This window comes from Lycorma delicatula, chromosome 4 (assembly GCF_047948215.1).
Source record: "Lycorma delicatula isolate Av1 chromosome 4, ASM4794821v1, whole genome shotgun sequence".
In the NCBI taxonomy this organism is placed as follows: Eukaryota; Metazoa; Arthropoda; class Insecta; order Hemiptera; family Fulgoridae; genus Lycorma; species Lycorma delicatula.
The window spans coordinates 48043610-48064547 of NC_134458.1; the positions used below are offsets into that span (position 1 = coordinate 48043610).

The window sequence follows — 20938 nt, forward strand, 5'->3', positions numbered from 1 at the left end:
TGGTTGGGTAAGTGAAATCAGTTAAATTTACTTAAGCTAACAATTTACATATAATTAACAAGTTACCTTTAATATATCAGAATTTTGTAAGTACCAAGTCTCTATATGAATACTATGTCGAATTATAGAAATTAGATACAACTAACAACTTCACATAACAAAAAACGCAATGTTGTCACTTACTATGAGAATTTTTTTCCTGATTTTAGGTTCACAGAAAAAATTAAATCCCCAATCTCAAGAAAAATAATCAAACAGAAAAACATTTAGACCACAGATGAACAAACTCTGCTAAATACGGTGAAAAGTTTACATAAAATTTTGTCGTGATACTAATTAACTCCTGCTTCAAAAAAAAGACGTTTTTTGCTGTCTAAGCTCAGTTTACAGAACTACATGCAAGAGCTTAATCGTAATCAAAGCGTACTCGAAGGAAACAAAAACAAGTACTGTCAAAATAATTGTGCAAGTTCGAATACATTCCTTCAAAAAGTAACCACGGTCAACCAAGTAATGGCTACCTATTTTTTCTCGATTAATCGACCGCGAATTTTTTTTACACTTTGACACAAAGAACTACACAAAAAATGTAACACGACTTAACAACACGGCCGGAAAATAACATTACAGTTTTCAATCACAATAATTCCTTCATCAACCAATAATTTAACATTTTTCATAACCTGGTCAAAAAGAAAACTATACTTTGGTATGATTTACTAAAAAGCACCCATTAACTTCACAAATAATTTATACCCAATTAAATGTGATTGATATTAAAGAAAACAAACCACTTTTACAAAATTTATATATCTTTTTATTGTACCAACACACCTTTAACAACAATTTAACTAGGCAAGAGAATCGGAACTTGGTTCTTACGAAGTATTTTAAGGAGAAATGATCTAAATTAATATTAAAGCTTAAGAAAATGATTAATCATATACATACCAAAATCAATTAAATTTCCATAATTAAAAAAAAAAAATAAACAAATAATTTTAACTACTAAGCCAACCTAACAAAAGTTCACACATGAGAAAGAGAACAAACACCTACAAACCCGGAGTCAAAACATAGAGTATAAATCGGTGAATACAGAAACACTTAACACCATAGAGAATAAAGATATCGCAAACAATAATGAACGACGTTTTTAATTCATTGCTTTTCATTAACAATGGTACAATAACAGCTTTTATATAACATTAGAATAAGATAACTTAAATAATAAACGTAACGTTAATAAATGTATATATGTGCATACATTTTTCCGAAAATTATTTTACACTTCTAACAACCATATTTTTTTCTGCAATGCGGTCCCGATAAACGCCACAGAATAGATTGTAATAAAGATAAATTATAATGATCTCATAGTATTATTATTAAGTTATATTTAATTGTCCTTCGTTAATTTAAACATTTTTTAAAATTCAACATAAAAAATTATGAGATTTTTAACTGCCAGAGCACTCTAGCAACCTGGCGTGCAAACATATATATATATATATATTAACTTAAATGGAATTTATTTAAGTTTATTTTCCTCTTGATTGGATAGAACTAAATATAATAAAAATACATATTTTACTTTAAAATATTACCTATATTTATTTATTGGGTTAACCAATCAACTATACAAACTTATAAATTAAATACACAACGTTTTACGTAGAATTCTCTAAGCTTCTTCAGATGACAACACTCATATCATACAAAATTCTCTTACATACTCTTCATACTTCTCTTACGTACGTCTTAATTACTTACTCTTACATACTTCAGTATGTAAGAGAATTTTGTATGATGTGTATATGAATGTGTATTGTCACCTGAGGAAGCTTATAGAATTCCTTAAATGAAACGTGCATTTAATTTATAAGGTTGTATAGTTGACTGGTTAACTCAAGACATTAATAAATAAATATTTTTAATTAAAATATGTCTTTATATATATATATATATATATATATATATATATATATATATATATATATATATATATATATATATATATATATATATATAATTATTATTATTATTATTGAGGTTGCAAAGGAGCAACAAAAATCTTCCAGAGGCAGCAGAAAAAAGAAAAATTTGAAAAAGAGGAAGAATCTTAGAAAAGCGATCCTCATTGAAAAGACCGAGGGGAAATCGTATGCCGAAAAGCTCAGTCAAATTCGGAAGGGGGTGAAACTGGAGGAGACTGAGGCAGAGGTAGCGGCAATAAGGAAAACTAGGGCGGGAGATGTTCTGATTGAACTCGGCAGCGCTACCAAAGACAAAAAGACCTTTAGCGCTGTCCTGAAGTCTATCCTTGGAGAAGGAGCCGTAGTCCACAATCTGGAACCGAGGGAGATACTGGAGATCCGAGATCTAGACTGCGTCACAGAGAAGGAGGATGTGGAAGCAGCAATGAGAAGAGATCTCGGAGATATAAGAGACTGCCGAGTTAGTGTTACCAGTGCTAATGCCAGGGGGCAGAAAGCAGCAGTAATAGAGATTGGAGAGAAGGCTGCTTCCAGACTACTCAGCCAATCCAAGATAAGGATTAGCTGGTTGTACTGCCAAATCCAGGGCACAGGTCCCACGGTGTTTCAGGTGCCATGGGTATGGGCATCTGGCTCGTGGATGTAAGGGGCCTGACAGAAGCCGGCTCTGCTATAAGTGCGGGTTAGAGGAGCACAAGGCTAAGGAGTGTTCGGCCCCCTCGGTGCATGATCTGCTAAGAAAAAGGGGTGAACGCTTCGCAGCTGGTAACGCACCTGGAACAAGGGAGTGTCAGGTCTTTCGGGCAGCCCTGGAGCAGGCGAAGAGAAGGCTCCGTTAAAATGTTCAACATAATACAGGCCAACCTTAACATGAGCCGGCTAGCTGATGACTTGCTGTTCCAGCTAGCCAGAGACAGGGAGGCCAATTTGGTGCTGATCAGCGAGCAGCACCGGAACCGTGACGACTCCCAATGGTTCCGAACCTCGCTCGGGACTACCGCGATATGGATTCCGTATCGCAGCAGAGCCCAAGTTCGGAGGCACGGCGCAGGCAAGGGTTTCGTTTGGATCTGCTGCGGTGAAGAGACGATTTTTAGCTGTTACCTCACCCCAAATGATTCGATAGCGGACTTTCGCCGGAAAGTTGACGCGCTGGAGGATGTTATCCTCGCTGCCGCTGGTGAGTTGGTGGTAGCTGGGGACTTCAACTCCAGGGCGGTAGACTGGGTATGGCGCATACCAACTCCAGAAGGAAATACATTCTGGACATGGTGGCATGTACTGGACTCGTGATTCTCAATACAGGGAACACGACGACGTTCCGCCGCCCAGGATATTTGGAAACCATTCCTGATATTTCCCTCGCCTCCGAAGAGCTGGTCACGCTCGTTCAGGACTGGAGAGTTTTCGGGGATTATACCGGTACCGACCACCAATATATCTCATTTACATTCCTAGATGGTACACGAGAGCGCCCGAGGCCCCCACGGCTGGTGAAAAGATATGTCAACAAAATCGACGAAAATAAATTAAACAGAAAGATCTCCTCAGGGGTGGTAGCCCCTGAAAACTTCACCAACGGGGGGGACGCTGGCGCTGAAGCCGTAGTTGCTACGACCATGCAGCTGATCGCTTCTGCATGCAACACTTCCATGCCCCACGGGGGGTTGAGACACCAGAAGCGACCCGTGTACTGACGGACACCGGAGATTGCGGGGTTGCGCGGAGATTGTCTTCGACTAAGACGGGTGTACACACGTGCGAGGAATCGCATAGACGCGAACGCCAGGTCAGCCGAGTATAAGACGACAAAGAAGCGGCTCCGTCGAGCCATCAACGTGAGCAAGGCATGCTGCTGGAGAGAACTGACGGAGACCGTGGATGCAGACCCTTGGGGGCTAGGTTAAAAGATAGTAACTCGGCGATTGGGGGTCTCGCGGTCACCAGCTCCACTAGACGAGGCTAAAGCGGAACACATCGTTAAGATGTTATTCCCGGCCCACTCGGTCCGTGCCGAGCGGGACTTCAGCGACATGGGCGACTTCCCGCTCTTCTCGATGGAGGAACTGGAAGGAATCCTACGGTCGCTGAAAGGGAAAAAAGCCCCTGGTCCCGACGGAATACCGGTCGAGGTACTCAAACTAGTGGGGCGCTGCAGATCCCGTCTTCTACTAGACATGTATAATGCGTGTCTGAAGGCTGGGTCTTTTAGCGCCAGGTGGAAGACTGTGCGTGTTGTGCTAATTCCCAAGAGAAAAGAAAACCCAGAGTCGCCGTCCTCCTACCGCCCATTGTGTATGCTTGACACGCTGGGAAGGTATTGGAGAAGCTGTTAAAGAAAAGACTGGTTGCGGCGATGAATCAGGCAGGTGGCCTATCACCTAACCAGTACGGTTTCCGGCAGGGTCGGTCGGCCCTAGACGCAGAGGTTGTTGAGGCAGTGCGGCGAGGAGAGGACCACAATCATTTTTCGCGACGTGTGGTCCTTCTCGTTACGTTGGACGTAAAAACGCATTCAACTCCGCACGGTGGAGCGATATGATTCGGGCCCTGGAGTATTCGTTCCATGTGCATCAATACCTTCTCAGAATGGTAGACGCATACCTGAGGAACCGCGGTCTCATTTACGAGACCGCAGCAGGCTGGCGTAGGACTACAATCACGTCAGGGGCGGCGCAGGGGTCGATTCTCGGCCCCGACCTTTGGAACGCCGTCTACGATGGCTTGCTGAGGCTGGAGATGCCTGAAGAATTTGTCTTGGTTGGGTGCGCTGACGACGTTGCGCTACTTGTCGCAGACCGCGACGTGGAGCGCGCCCAACTGAGGCTCATTCGAGCCATGCACAGAGTCGGTGCCTGGCTGGACGATCATGGATTGTCTCTAGCTCTCAGCAAAATGGAGATCGTAGTTCTCACGAAGAAGCGTATCGACACCCTTTTCTCCCTCCGGGTCGGGGTAGAGGTTATCGAGACCAAGCTGGCCGCAAAGTACCTCGGTATGATGATTGACCGGAAACTCAGCTTTGCTGAGCAGCTTCGGAGAGCCGCCGACAAAGCTGCGAGAGCCGTAACTGCTCTCAGCCGTCTTATGGCGAATGTCGGCGGACCGAAGGCCAGCAGGCGGCGATTCCTGATGTCCACGGTGCATTCCATCCTGTTATACGGGTCGGAAGTGTGGGCCCAGGCATTAAGAGTTGCTAGAAACCGGAAGCGGCTCGCGCAGGTGCAACGCACCGCAGCCTTACGCAAGGCTTATCCCTCTGGTCAGACCGTGGACGGAGCGATGGCATGTAGAGGTGGAGTACTACATGACCCAATTTTTAACGATTCACGGGTACTTCCGCGCTTACCTCCATGTCATAGGGAAAGCGCCGTTCCTCGACTGCCTGTATTGCCCCGGTGTACGGGACGACGCTGAGCACACCTTTTTCAAATGTGCTCGGTGGGCGGCAGATCGAGGGACACTAGAGGCGGAATTCGGAGCACTGAGTCCCCACAACGTGGTTGCGATGATGGTCCATGACCTGAGCAGTTGGAAAAGTGTAGCCCGATTCGTCGGCAACGTTCTCAGAGCCAAAAAGGTTGACCTGGATAGTCCTGAAAATTAGGTAGCACCTAATCAGGCTAGTATAGTTGGACTCGACCGGAAGTAATGTGTTAAACGGTTCCAGGTCGAGTCCTGGTAGAAAGGGGGATGGTTTTATTCGGTAGTCTGCTGATAGTGATTGGATAATACCATCAGCGGGAGCCCGACACTCTGTGCGTAAATTCATTTCCACCTCCCTCCGCAAAAAAAAATTAGTATTATTTATATATTTTTTTCTTTTTACATTTTATGATATCATAAGATATCAACAATAAAGAAAACAGGTGGTTGGAGAGAAGTGCAATATACCAAAAGAAGAAAATGTAACATAAGACAAATAATCCAACCTAGAGATCAGCTTAGAGACCACCACCATGTCTATACCTTCCACAACTCCTTGAAAGAAAATTTCATTTTAATTCAAGATGGAAACAATACATTTCTGTTCAACAATTTTGCTTTGATTAGCCTAAATATATGATGCAACATAATTGCTTTACCACCACAAACTTAACAGCATCACAAAATGTATTGCAGGTGATGTAGAATTTAATGGCACCTGTTTTAGAGATGGTGAGCACTACAGAAAACTACTTAATCGACCTTTGCAAATTTCCTTGTAGAAGCAGAAGATACACAATCACACACCTCAATAAGTAAATTTTATGTTCAATATATATAAAATCATACTCGTACTTATTACACAACACAAGTATGTGTTTATATGTGTGTTGAGTTTGTCTGGTTGTTTACCAAATAAACACAATTCCTCTAGAATATATAAACTGAATTACTCTGACCACAGATTGTTCTACATTAGAAAGCTCAGCTTCAAACAATAAATATTTTTTTAAAATCTCTATAGGAAAATAGAACAAATTTTTCCAACCCTCTCATAGATTCAAATCACAAGTTCATTAACCTTGATATTCTAGACAAAAACAAAAAAATACTATGTTCTAACACACATTTGAAATACACAAACACAGCATTTGTACGCTAGATGGAGGGACAGTTCAAATTCAACATAATATTTTATCACATACAAAATTTGTCTAACTCAAGAAAACTCCCAATACATCTGCTGATGCCAAAGTGAGAAATAACAGCACAGTCACTAATGATAGCTGCAAAAGTGACAGAAACTCTTATGATTTGAGTTATTAATGTGTTATATATACAGATTTGGTTTGATCAATGAAAAAATTAATATTTTTACATAAAATTTACATACACACTAACTTCAACAACAAAAACATAATTAATGAGCAAACACAGCACACACTAAAACTATACTATTCAACTACACACTAGAAGTTTCCTAACCATCTTAAAGTAAGCATTACCAACAATAGTATTGAAAAAACACTTCTGAAAGTAAATTTTCAGACATCTCTTTAATAAACATTAAAAATAAACAGCCTTAACTTACATAAAAAAATTTCAATTAACTATTTAGTTTACATACAGAATATATGATGAAGTTGTCTCGGGACTGGCATAACCTATTCTGCTCGTAAAAATAATAGAAAAGGTTTATGTAAATATATGTCCTAAACTGCTTCGTTTGTGAGTTACAGCTAATGAAAGATTTTGCTCTGATTTCAGCCACCCTGGTGAGATTAGATCTTACTGAAATTTTTAGGATGTTAATTAAGGGGCAGAATTAGTGATTGCTTGTGGTTTTAACCTGCAAAATCGAATAAAATAGGTCCCAGAACTGTATCTGCAGTAGTTATTGAAAAATCTGGGATGAAAACCAATAAATTGGGGTAAAAATCCTGTTTTTTTATGTATGACACAATAATTTTGTTAAATGGGTGATAAACACATAAAAATTTTAAACAAAATTTATAGAGAATTTAATTCTGGACAAAATGGTGTAATATAAGTTGTATAAAACAAAGAAAAGTTAGAAAAATTCAAATTTTATTTAGAACTATATACGAATATTTTTTTATATGTATGTATATGTTTGTAGATCTAAACAAATAAATATGATTAACAGAGCAATCAAATACTCACATAATAACAAAGAAAAGTTAAATGATGAAATAAACATCATAAAACATAACGGTTGAAAATGAATAAGATCCTAGATACATGTACTTTAATTAATAATTTTATAAAAACACAATAGCAAAATAACTTATATCTTACAAACACTACATGAGACACAAAAAGCTGAAAAAATATACATAAAGTATTTATACATTAATAATATCACTGAAAACATTGCTAAAACTTACAATAAAGAAATGTTTAAATCAGCATACAAACCTAATACCACATAATAAAATATTTAAAAAATAAAAAATAAAATAAACAATCTGTGTGGAACTTATAAAATTAAATGTAATGGTTGTGATGCTATTTATCTAGAAGACACAAACAGATCCTTTAAAACTAAATTTCTTAAATATTATAGAAATTACAAAAATAATAATTTAGGTTTATCTAATATGGCAGACCATTTAATAAATGATTAACATTCTATTTCTAATATTAACACAAATTTAGAAATATTAGAAATATATAAAGATAACATAAAATTAATTTATTAGAAAAATATTACATATATAAATACAAATAAAATTTCAATTTGATAAACCATAAATGTTTGCGGGAGACATTCTTAACTACAACAGATAGCAGCACTCATGTAAATTAACACGCAATTATCATTATTTCAGTATTTAAATTTTATATTTTTATTAGACAATAACAAAATTATTTCAATCATGACTGAGAATGCAGGATCCCGCAAAAGAACTTTCATGAAAAATTAAGGTAAGATATGTCTTATCTCAATATTCTGTTCTATGCTGTATTCAGTTAGCTTGTAGAGTAAAGAATAAGCAAACGTTGCGTTTGTGTTAGTGGTTTTGTCATGTTTCTACTGAGTCTACGTATCGTGTATCAGTGCTGATTCATAACACGGCCGTATCTATATACAACTATATAATGATTACGTATATTAATCGTCATAAATTAATTAGTCATGTAGTTCTCATGTTATCAAATGTTTATACATTTATAATATTATGTCTTTCAGTTCTATTAAAACACAGGTTTTTCATATGATCATTCTTTTATTCTCATGTTCAATTTTTCTGTTTCTGTCACTTATTAATTTACTCTAATATTATTTAAAGTTAATAAACAGGTAATGCAATTTTTTTAAGTTTACTGGAACGTGAGTGCAGTGTATTCCTAGATTTGTGTCTGTATGACTTGAGTTATACCATTATTTTGACACCATGTCTGATACTGATTCAGCTGATAATAGTGCACGATTATTGATATCCTCTCTGAAAAAAAGCCCTTAAGTAGTGTGGAAAAAACATCTTAAATGCTTACAAAAACAAATTACAGAGTAATCAAACAGTGTTGATTTCGGATGTCATTAATAAAACTGTCAACAAAAGTGGAAGTTGTGCTGCTTCAGTGTGCAACTTGATTTGGGGTATAAATCTACTAATGAATTACAGTCTCCTAAGAAAACAAAACCCTGTAAGTCAACTGAAGAAAGATTTAGATAAAAATGTGATTCATAAAAAAGTACTCAAATTTTATTTATTGAGAAATGGTTTAGTGATGTGTTACCTCATCTAGAAGATAATTTGGTTATCGTCTTAGACAACGCCCCTTATCATTCATGCAAAAAGGAAAGAATTCCAGCTGTATCTTGGAAAAAAGAATGATATCAAAAAGCAGCTTAGTTCAAAAGAAGTGATTTTTAAAGAGTATAAACTTAAGGCCCAATTATTGCAGAGTTTCACATTTTAAAAGTAATTTTAATGTGTATAAAATTGATTAGTTAACAAGATCCAGTGTCAAAACCGTGCTTCGATTACTTCCCTATCATTGTGTACTCAACCCAATTGAGTTAATTTGGGGAACATCCTGACCTCCGTAGGGGAAGACACCTTGTAACAATTCCAGTTGCCACATTACCCCCCCCCCTGTTATTAGCCCTGAAGGGCTTTAACGGAGGCCGTCTTTTGACCATCTAACTGATTACATCTCACAGTAATAAGCCAGGACTCACTGGGATGCTACCAATGTAAATGCCTCGGCAGACATTTACATCAGTGAATTATGACTGAGCCTTTGCCTTTGCTGTAGGCTTCTTTCGGAAATCTTGATTGTCCTACTTCATTGTTCTCTGAACTACTAACTGAGTTTGCGGAAGCACGATCCCTGTGCCTATTTCTATTTTAAGCTATTAGTGAGTAAATGTCTCATAATAATCAAGGCAAACTCAGTAAATAAACATACCACAAGAAATGTTGTACGTAACAACAGAATTTATTTCTACTTCCCTTAGTGAGCTCAACTTTATAGTTCAAACCCTAGTTTAATTACAATTACGGACTCCGGTCTGGTCTACCAGGGAGAGGAGGACAGACCTCCTACTCTCCCACTCAGCTCCATTGTAGAGTCCCGCATGATATTTAATTTTCACATAAACTACCATCGTCGAGATGGCTGCATGGGAAGCCATGCAGCCATGAGGCAGTATAGTCAGATCCTGTTGACAGCAAATATGCTAATAATCACAATAATTGTTTCTAAATAACCGTGGGTCAATGCCAACACGCCTACCTCCGGCCAATCAACTGTCCAGGTGATCCCTAGCCTCTCGGGGTACTACACTACTTATACCCTCTCAGGTGTTCTGCTCAGTGCGAGGAAACGGAGGAAGCTGGCCACTATAATCCATTCTCTGCGGGTCTTCCAGTTGATCCGCAGATCAAGAAAGGAGTTTACTCTCTCAATCTCCCTAAAAACTCTGGTACATTCAGCCTCGTACCGGGGACAAACATAGAGGACATGGTCCACAGTATCATCGACCCTACAGTCCGGGCATAAGCCCAAATCGACCAAACCAAACCTAGCCAAACTATCCCTAAAGACACCATGTCCCTAAAGGAATTGAGTTATCTACCGATTGGGGGAAACCCACCTAATACCTCGCAAACCTCTAACATCCGGAAATACACCATGCGTGTATCGATCAGTAGAAAATTCATTCCACCTAACTTGTTAAGAGTCAGAACCTTGGTCTTCAATCTCTCGCATACGCCCAGGAGTAAGAATATTTAGGAGTAAGAATATTAGGTATATTTCTTCTTAGAAATATACCGCTTGCTACGTTGCAAGAATGTCAATTGGTTTCTTGCTGCAATCACAGAGATTGCCTCTCGCGAGACAGTTCTGTAGCCCCCGACAACAGCTAACAAAAGAAGACGCTGGGCTCGTAATAAAATATCCCAATAACACTGGAATTGTAGACGATGAACCCAGAGGGGGTGCAGCGTACAACATTATGGCCTCACAGACACCTTTGTAAAGAATACGCATGGTACGAAAATTCAATCCCGAATCGGATGGATGACTACGAACACCAAAAAAGGCATCAATAGCCTTCCTTGCCACAAACTGAAGGTGCTCCTTGAATTAAAACCTCTCACCAAGGATTACACCAAGATACTTCTGAACGGTAACATAACTAATTTGGAGGCCGTCCATCACGACCCGCAGGTGAAGGCTAGACGACCTTTAAAAAACATCATAGTGGTTTTTTCCACACTGAAAACTATCTTATGCTGAAGACTCCACAACCTTAGTACTTTACATGCCCGAGTCGCTCTGAATTCTATCTCAACCCGCGAGTTTCCTTCGACCAGTAGCAACCCATTGTCGGCATAAGCAACGATGGGGCAGCCATTGGGCATTCTCAACCGCATCAGAGAGTCAAATTCAACGATCCAGACGATGGGACCTAGAACATAATTTGAGTGACAAATCAAAAGTTACCAGCGTCAGAAAATACTGATTTTAAAATATCTGATGTTAAAAATTTATTTTTGAAAGTCATCGATAAAACAGCTCAACAGGAATGAAAAAACTGCATAAAATATGTAACGGATACTGTGGAATTAAATTATTGCGAATTGCATATTATAATAGAAAACAAAATTCAGCCTCCCATTATATCTCTTAATACTGACAGTACTACGGATTTCTCGTAATCAGATGACGAAAACTGAATTGAATTTATTATTTATTATCATAGAGATTTAATCTACGATATTAGTTACACTTTACTTTTTGTGGACAATTAACAATTTCATAACTTAAAACACTCAAATAAAAATACTTAATTTATTTAAATTTAAAAAATATATAATAATTTAAAATATAATGCGCGTGGTTATGAATATTAACGTCGCGTAGTTTCTTTTGTTTGCATCAGGATTTTTAGGAGATGCTTGTGAATCGGGCGCCTGAACACTAAAGCGCAATTTATTTACTTGAACTCTATAAGCTAACTGAATAGGAAGTAGGTGGTTTATTTAATAGAATTTAAAAATAATTTACAGAGGAATATTATGAATCTTAAAAAGATTAATTTCAGTGAAACAATATATAGAGTGTTTCATTTTAGTTGCGTCAGGCGATTTTCTCGTAACTACGAACAATTCAAAAGAATGAGCTAAACAAAATTTACTCAGATCGGAGGGGGACACCTCATGGTAACCTTGGATTTGACCTTGAACTTGCCGTTAACCGTTATTTCAAGGTTAACACGATTTTTTTAAAAAAATGGAATGACCTATTTTTGACCTTACCAATGAAAAGAGCAGAAAAGTATACACTGAAATATGTGGTCGCAATATATACCTTGGACCTTTTTTCAGGATGTTTCATTTTAATCGTCCCATCTCAGAAATTGACGCCTGAGACTGTACAAGACTACACTTCATTTACATTCATACATATCATCCTCACTCATCCTCTGAAGTAATATCTTACGTTGGTTCCAGAGGCTAAACGGTAAAGAAAAATAGACGATTTTCTCGTAAACTATGCACAACACAAAAAAATTACCTAAACAAAAGTTACCAGATTGCAAAAAAATATATCATGGTGACCTTCAATTTGACCTTGAACTTGACACTGACCTTGCTTCAAGGTCAATAATTAAAACTAAATAAAATAGGATGCCCTGTTTTTGACTCCACCAGTGAAAAGAGCAAAAAAAATTACATTGGAATATGCAGCCACACATATGACTTTGGACCTTTTTTCAAGGTCATACGACTAACCATCAGAGATAGTGTTATATGATAGTGTAAAGTTATTTTTATGCTCTTTCCCACAGTTTGTGAGATAAATGGCCTGGAATGTAAATAATCCAGAAATATTGTTGACCTTCAGAAACATGTAACTCATATAACACTATCTCCATATAACACTATTACCTGTATAACACTATTTGTTATATACTAGTGTATTTATACTCATATATTACATATCATCATTCACATTACTGATTACTTTTACAATTTTACTACATTTTTAGAATAACTTTTAGAGCTATAACATTTTCTAACTGTTAAATTAGATTGCAGGTGTAGGAGGCCAGCTTCAATTAACAGCAGGTAACTGGTAGCTACCTGTGGCTGGTAGCTACCAGCATGGCTTTTTGTAAAAAATCCCCAAAAAGGAAGTAGTCCTGGTCAATCCAGACTCCATTACCACCAGTTACCAGATGGTGCTGAACACTAAAGCGCAATTTATTTACTTGAACTCTATAAGCTAACTGAATAGGAAGTAGGTGGTTTATTTAATAGAATTTAAAAATAATTTACAGAGGAATATTATGAATCTTAAAAAAAGATTAATTTCAGTGAAACAATATATAGAGTGTTTCATTTTAGTTGCGTCAGGCGATTTTCTCGTAACTACGAACAATTCAAAAGAATGAGCTAAACAAAATGCACAGCTTAAAAAGTAATTTTATCCTCAGATCCAGTAAATTCAAAACGTGAAAGGAAAACATTTACTGGAAATCTAAGTTCCAACATATTTTAACTTTAGTCTTAGTTTTTAAATATTAAAAATAATATACAATACAAAAATTTAATGGCCTCAATTTTAATAATAATATTGTATATATTATCCCCTACCTCTGATGAGGGTGCAGTGCTGCAACTAACATTTGTAGTTAGAATAGTCATATTATACAAATCTATTACATTACAGTTATTCTTATCCATGCTAAAATAATCAATGCTTCCATTTCATAATCTCCCATTCACTGAATATATACAAGGATGATATAAGTATATCTTTTGTCAGAACTATTTTTGACAAGTGGGTCACATCTTTAGTAAAAATTTAAGTTGCTAAACTCAGTATTATTAAAAGTGATGAGAATCAAAAATTATATGGAAATTCAATTACATACAATTAATACATTTCAACAAAATGCTCAAGAGTTATTTTCTTAAGTTCTTTAAGTTCTTTAATGATTTTGTTGTATTCCTTCCTAATATGATAGATCAGCTGTAAGGTTTCACTTTAGAAAATTTTCTTAGTATAACAACTTTGATGTTTTGGATGACAACTAAGCCAACAATTATTCTGAAATAGAATATTTTCTGGTTGAACAGGACAGAAATGTATAATGTGGCCAGTAATGTAAAATATGAAAGGATTGATGAATTTATTTTTCACATTACTGGAACTGAGGCAGAAACAGTCCAAATTATAGTTTGAATCTTGAATCAAACAATAATTTCTGTCTAAAGGTAAAAAATACAAAGTAATGGTTGGTAAAACAATTCTGCATTGGATGGCTCCTTAGCTTCTGAAGGAAAATGAAAGGTTATTCTGATTTCCTGAGCTTATCAGAGTAAGACTGTCAGCCAGTTAAGTGCTGATTAAAACCTGGATTAAAATGCACTAATCTTCTTGCAGGTTGTAAAATCCTATCCAGAAATCATCTTCAAGGCTGCCTTGAAGATGATTTCTGGATAGGATTTTTTTTGTTTCATTTTACAGTTATTTTAGAGTTGTTTGGGGAAAAAATAATAATAGAAAGAAAATTAGCTTTTCTATACAGAATGATTTAGATTGGGTAAATGAGAGTAAATCTGTGCACATAAGATCAAAAAAAGTTACAGACTGCAGTGAGTACACTCAAAAACTTGCTTCTTTTTTTAAAATTAAGTGCACGAAGTACTTTGTTTAGTTAGTGAGAGATGTATAAGTACTGGTGGTATCTTCTCTGTGTAATTAGATGTCACCAATAATGATTTCTGGTAAGTACTTGTTAATGAACTCAATTTTTTAATTCAGAAATTATTTCATTTAAGAGATGCTGCTAATTAACATTATTAAAGGCATTACAACTGAAACGAGAAGTGTGCAGAACTGGGACTGAAACAGACCATGGAGAAGAAGGATTCAGTTTAATGGATGTTCTTTTATCTACAGTTTGTATAAAATGGGCTGCAGATGTATGGATGAACAGGCTATCTATTTTTTCTAAAAATTTACTGCTGCCACTGTAGAAATTTTCCCTGAGTATAGTCACTTATTATTAACTTCATTAAAATGTATTATGATTTGTCATCAGTTTTTCAATTGGCAAGTACTTTCAAGTATATGTTGAGAAATGTTTTTGATATGCTCAAAATTTCCTCAGAAAGTAAGAATCGTTATAAGAAATTTTAGCTTCTTTGATAAAAAATATAGTAGTGCATGGAAAATCATGGTCATACATTTTTAAAAACTATGTTCTACAATAAAATTTTCAAAACAACTTGTTTGCAAGAAATAAGAAAAAAGTATATAAGATAAACTGATGAATTAAAAAGGTTTGGCCATGCATAAATCTCAGTCAGCAGACTGAAATTTTTAAAATGTATTTTAGAAGTTTGAGGTAAATTTAACTCTAACTTGGAAATTTCCATTTCATTTTTCTATAACAAAATTTAAAAAGTTTTGCTTTTTTTTTACTTTTTTCTTTTTCTTGTTGGTGGCCAACACCTGCACTACATAACATCACATCCCAACAAAACATCTTGCAAACCTCTTTCTCAATTCCATCAGCATTCTTCTTTCCTTCAATAATTCTTTTAATGTATAACATGCTACGTTTCTAGTATAAATCCTGCTTCTATCTTTTACATGTTTTGTAAATGCGACTTCCATTATAACCGATAATGTCTAAATATTTAAATTTTACCATATATTTTTTATTTTTTATTATGGTCTCTTTGGACCGCGTTGAACTTTTTGCACAACAGATGTCTTCCGTCTGTTTTCCCAGTACAATTTCATTTCATCTCGTTTAACTTGTTTTTGTTCATCAGTCCACTGCCTCCCAGTTCTTGTCTTATCTGTAAGTTTCCGGAAAATGTGTTTATTAATTTTATCTCTAAACTCAGTTCTGTTACACTCATCGCCTTCGTTCAGTTGTAGTTCGCTGAGATCCTTCTTAACTTCGATGACCCAATCCGTAGTCGCTTTCATATTTGTTAAAAAACTAAAGACGCGCTTTGTTAACCTATCATTCGTCATCCTGAGTATATGACCGTAGCTTGAATAATTTCTCCAAGATATTTGAAACGATCGATTCTCCTGATATTCCCTCCTTTTGTTTTTATTTCTTTCTCCTTGTGATGTCGGTAATCCATGTATTCCGTCTTCTCATAAGATATCTGCAGTCCTGTTCTTATGGCTATTTCCTCTAATAACTCTATTGATTCTATAGCCTCTTCAACATTTTTTGTAATTATTGCTATATCATCTGCAAAGACCAAACAATCCACTTTTATTTGGTTTTTACCAGCTCCTAGTCGTATTTCTTTTAATCCATTTCCCTCTTTCTTCTTCCGCCATTCCCTTATTATTTTCTCAAGGATTAGATTAAACAATATTGGTGACAGCCCATCTCCCTGCCTCAATCCAGTTTTAACTTCAAAGGGCTCTGATATTTCTCCCATAAATTTTATTTTGGACTGCGTATTTGTCAACGTTTATCCTATTAATGTTTGCGTCTTCCTGTCTACTCCGAATTCCTTGAACGTTTCCATCATTGACTGTCTGTCTATCGAATCGTATGTCTTCTTGAAATCTACAAATGTTACTACGGTGTTAATACCTCTCAATGCTCTTAGTCTTAATATATTTTTTAAATTGAAGATTTGTTCCACGCACGATCTTCCTCTTCTGAACCCTCCTTGATATTCTCCTATTTCATTGTCGACTTGTTCTTCGAGTCAAGAAAGTAATGCCTTCGAAAATATTTTATAAGCTACAGGAAGCAGGGAAATTCCTCTGCAGTTGTTTGTGTTGGATATATATATATAAATATATATGTGTATATTGGATCCAATTATATAAACATCACTGTCCTCTTCATCCATTCTCATAATCTTTGTTTTACCTACATTAACCTTTACAATTTCTCTTCCTATTGACAAAATTCAATTCATTGGCGCTTGCTGCTCGCTGTCTGTTTTGGCTATCATTGACAGGTTATTTACATACTTAATTGTTTCATAAAATCATTTAAAAGCAGCTTTCATAAAAAGAGTGATTTTTCATACACCAGTTCCTGTCACAGATCATAGTCTTCCAGACACTGATTTGAAAACTAGGTTAAATCACATTACAAAGAAACAAATGATAAAGTAATGAAATGTGTGAAATTAAAATTGGAACCAAGGAAAATGTACAGAAAGTACATAAAAAGTAAGTTAAAACCACTTGAGACTGAAAATGGATGTTTCAGAAAAGTAAGATCAAGTAAATCAAGGAGACTTTTAAGCTGTAAAAGTTCACACACACACACACACACACACACACACACACACACACACACACACACACACACATATATATATATATATATATATATATATATATATATATTAATTAATTAATTAATTAATTAAAATCTAACCACCAAAACACAGTAAAAAATAAGTAAACTTAAAAAAAAATCTAGCACCAATAATAGACCCTCGTGGGACCCCTGTATCATCAGCCGATATACTGCTCTATAATTACATCAATCAATTATTAAAAAAGCTTAAAATTTAGAAAAACTTAAATAATCACTATTTATAACCTAAAACATTTGTTTTATATATATATATATTTGTATATTTATTGTAATATGACCAGTATAACGGACCAGGGTAACAGATTTCTTCCATTTAAGAAGAAAGAAAGAGAAAATAATAATAAAGAATCTAGAAGGAACTAAAAGGGGTTCTTTTCTTAGAGTAATGGGTTTGTTTAACAACTTGTTGTTTGTAATACAGAAAATGCCCTCCAAAAATTCTTATTCGACTAAAAGAGTACTGAACCAGAATAAAAATTTACAGAAAAATGTAAAGCACAGCTTTTATTATTCTGTTTAAATATAGCCAAATGGAATAAATAATATTATGCTTCAATAATAAGGGAGACAAGCTGGGTACTGGTTCTGCAAGCCAGGAGGCATAAATACCACCAGGATCCAGCAGTCAAAATAGTTCAGAGGACGCATTTGTAATGACAGCAATATCAGTAACATGTGGTAACAAAATTGTGAAGAGTACATCACGAGTATACCAGTGTGGACAATGGGTGAATACAGGAAGTTGTTCAGTGAGTTAAAGGTAAACAGTAGTGAAAGTGAAAATATTATATTCATTCATAAATGGTACAGTAGTTCTTTTATAAACAGTAAAAGAAATAAGACTTGTGGAAAATGAATGGTATAAACTTTTCTATTGTTGTCTTGTTGTTAATGCAATATTAGTTTTTAGGGGCCATTTCAATGCTTTTTAGTAAAGTGGACTGTATTTTGGTATTAATTAACTGTCGTTAAATAAATCTTGTCTTTTTATTTGAATTACTGTTTTGTATGTTATATATATGAATTGTCATTATTTTTATTAATTATTTATTTTATCTTCTATGTTTTTATAGTTACATTTATAGTTTTTTTTAATAGTAATAAAGTGTATTTATAAGAAATTTTAGTTCGTTAATCTCTCAATATCCTGGCTGAACTGCACACACATAACAAAATATATTATATATATATGATGAAATGTGTGAAATTAAAATTGGAACAAGGAAAATGTATGGAATGTACATGAAATGTAAACTAAACGTACTTGAGACTGAAAATGGATGTTTCAGAAAAGTAAGATCAAGTAAATCAAGGAGACTTTTGATTTGTGAATGTTTTAATTAGCGAAGAAAAATAAAATAGAAAGTGGTTGGTCACACAAAAAATACTATGTAAGGTAGATGAACAAAGACATGGACAGTATATATATACATACAGTATATTATATATATTAACTGAAATCTAACCACCAAAATAATGCATATATATATATATATATATATATATATATATATATATACATTATATATATACATTGCATTTTCCACAGCACTAACCAACATACAAACTGACAGGAATAGCATTAGAAAAAACAAATACGTGGTTTTAGATATCATTAACATTAAAAAAAAAATAAACCACAGTAAAACAAAGAAAATCGGAAACAGCTATTAACTGCAATTCTTAAGCCAAAATTTCAGGTCAACCTGAAATATGCAGTAGTGAATTGATGCACATCCTTACTGGACAAATGCCTAGGATGTAATTTTGGGATTTCCTAGAAAAGCATAGTTTACTATTCAAGTAGTTAATGTTGAGATCTAAAGCCCTAAAATTAGTGAAATTAATTTGAAAATTTTTCCACTGACTGATATTTTTGTATCCTTCAAAAAAATATTGGCCAATGGCATTGCTGTTTGATTATTTCTTTAGGTATCATTGAAGAAGCACAGCTTTTATTATTCTATTTAAATATTGCCAAATGGAATAAATAAATAGTATCCACTTATTAATGCTTTCTGCTAGATAAAAATATCTGTAAAGCACATAGTTTTTGCTGTTAGTTGTACCACTTTTTATCTCTTGTTATCACTTGTTATCTCTTGGCAACAGTTTAACAATTTATAAATAATTTCTGTCTGTCAGTATATAACATTTTGTTTTAATTGTTCAAAATGTATGGTAATGAGTGAGAATAACTCAAAGATAGATTCAGAGTTCTTGATGAAATGACTGCTTAACAGTTTGAATGATAAAAGAAATAACTGTAATTATTTATAATTATTTACTATTTTAAACCATCTTAAAGTCATCTTTCCTTTGCCTTATAGATATTTTGAGTAGTTTCTGTTAAAAATAAATCCTGTAGATACTCTTGTATAACCATGACATCATTCCAGAGACATCATGAGAATTTTTTTTAAGTAGGAGCCTGAATATCCAGTAGAATGTTTTAACAAACTATGATTGTTTAGTGAAGTGATGATTTTGACTGCAATGAATAATTTATAGCGTACAACAACCAATTTATAATGACTCCCCACTTATTGCTGAAATAGAACGTATGTTATCTTCTGCCACTCCAGAAAAAATATTGTACTGTGAACAAATACATATAAACAGATTCTGTAATAAAATAAAAGTAGAAATTAATGCACTTGTCAATTATTTAGGAGCTTTAAAAATATGATTCACACTATTTCACATCAACATATCTATCATTACTGGATTTAACACTATTAAATGCAATCATTATATTATGATAGCGTATTTTACGAATTACAACAGATAAAAGTCTTTGCTGGTGATTGTAAAAGAATGGTAAATGACTTGATACTAGAAAATACAAAGAACCATATATATTCTCAATACCATATCTTGATGTGTCTAAAGACATGTCACAAGAAAAAGTTCACAAGAACTAAATGAAAATAAGTTTGAAAATATTTCCCATCCTTTTTGGGAAAAGTTAGTTAAAATATGGTTAGGATGAGGTAGTTTGCTGAATTTGTAACATTGAAAAATAATTTAAGAAGAAATCTCCATTCTAAATACTATAAAATACTTGGGCAATAGTGAACATACAACAAATATAAATTAATTATAGAAGTAAAAGAAAAGAATTTATTTCCATTAAGAAAGTTTCACAAAATTTAGTGAAAGACCAAAGATAAAAATATTTGAGTAAAAATATGCATAGGTAATACATTAATTACTTTCATGTAAGATTAATAACATTTAAATTTTAAGAAAAAAATAAAGGGCCCGTCCGGGATTTGAACCCGGGACCTCCTGCACCCAAAGCAGGAATCATACCCCTAGACCAACGGGCCGAACATGTGCAGTAGTTGAAATAAGATTTATATAAATTAAACAATCAATTTTTTTACACTAGTAAGTTCAATACAAACGTAATAGTAGAATCGAGCCTGCAAATTGCTACAACTACGTAAAAATTACTTTCTCCGTTTGGTATCATGACAATCGGAATTTCATTACACGAACTCTTAAGTGTACTCATTTTTGGAACTGACTTATAGGATTCATGTGTTTAAATATCAATCATCAAAACGTAACTGTTTTATATAACGCAGTTAATTTTAAAAATCCCTACCAAATTTAAAAGGATATGTTTACTTTCTTACTT

General features: G+C 34.8%; 1 protein-coding gene and 1 non-coding gene across 6 annotated transcripts in view; both read right to left on the bottom strand.

Moving 5' to 3' along the window:
• The window catches only part of LOC142323353 (E3 ubiquitin-protein ligase SIAH1A-like), a 70836-nt gene extending 69762 nt beyond the window's left edge, over positions 1–1074 (bottom strand). For 3 of the 5 annotated variants that reach the window (XM_075362867.1, XM_075362866.1, XM_075362863.1), the window contains exon 1: positions 952–1074. The gene's annotated coding sequence lies outside the window, so the exon portion shown is untranslated. Of the gene's footprint in view, positions 1–66; positions 200–951 lie in introns of those variants that run through there. The other 2 variants (XM_075362864.1, XM_075362865.1) reach the window with 2 other exon arrangements.
• Positions 1075–20552: 19478 nt separating this feature from the next.
• TRNAP-UGG (transfer RNA proline (anticodon UGG)) lies at positions 20553–20624 on the bottom strand. Its single transcript has one exon. It is a non-coding gene; the product is annotated as a tRNA-Pro (tRNA).
• Between the last annotated feature and the right edge of the window lie 314 nt (positions 20625–20938).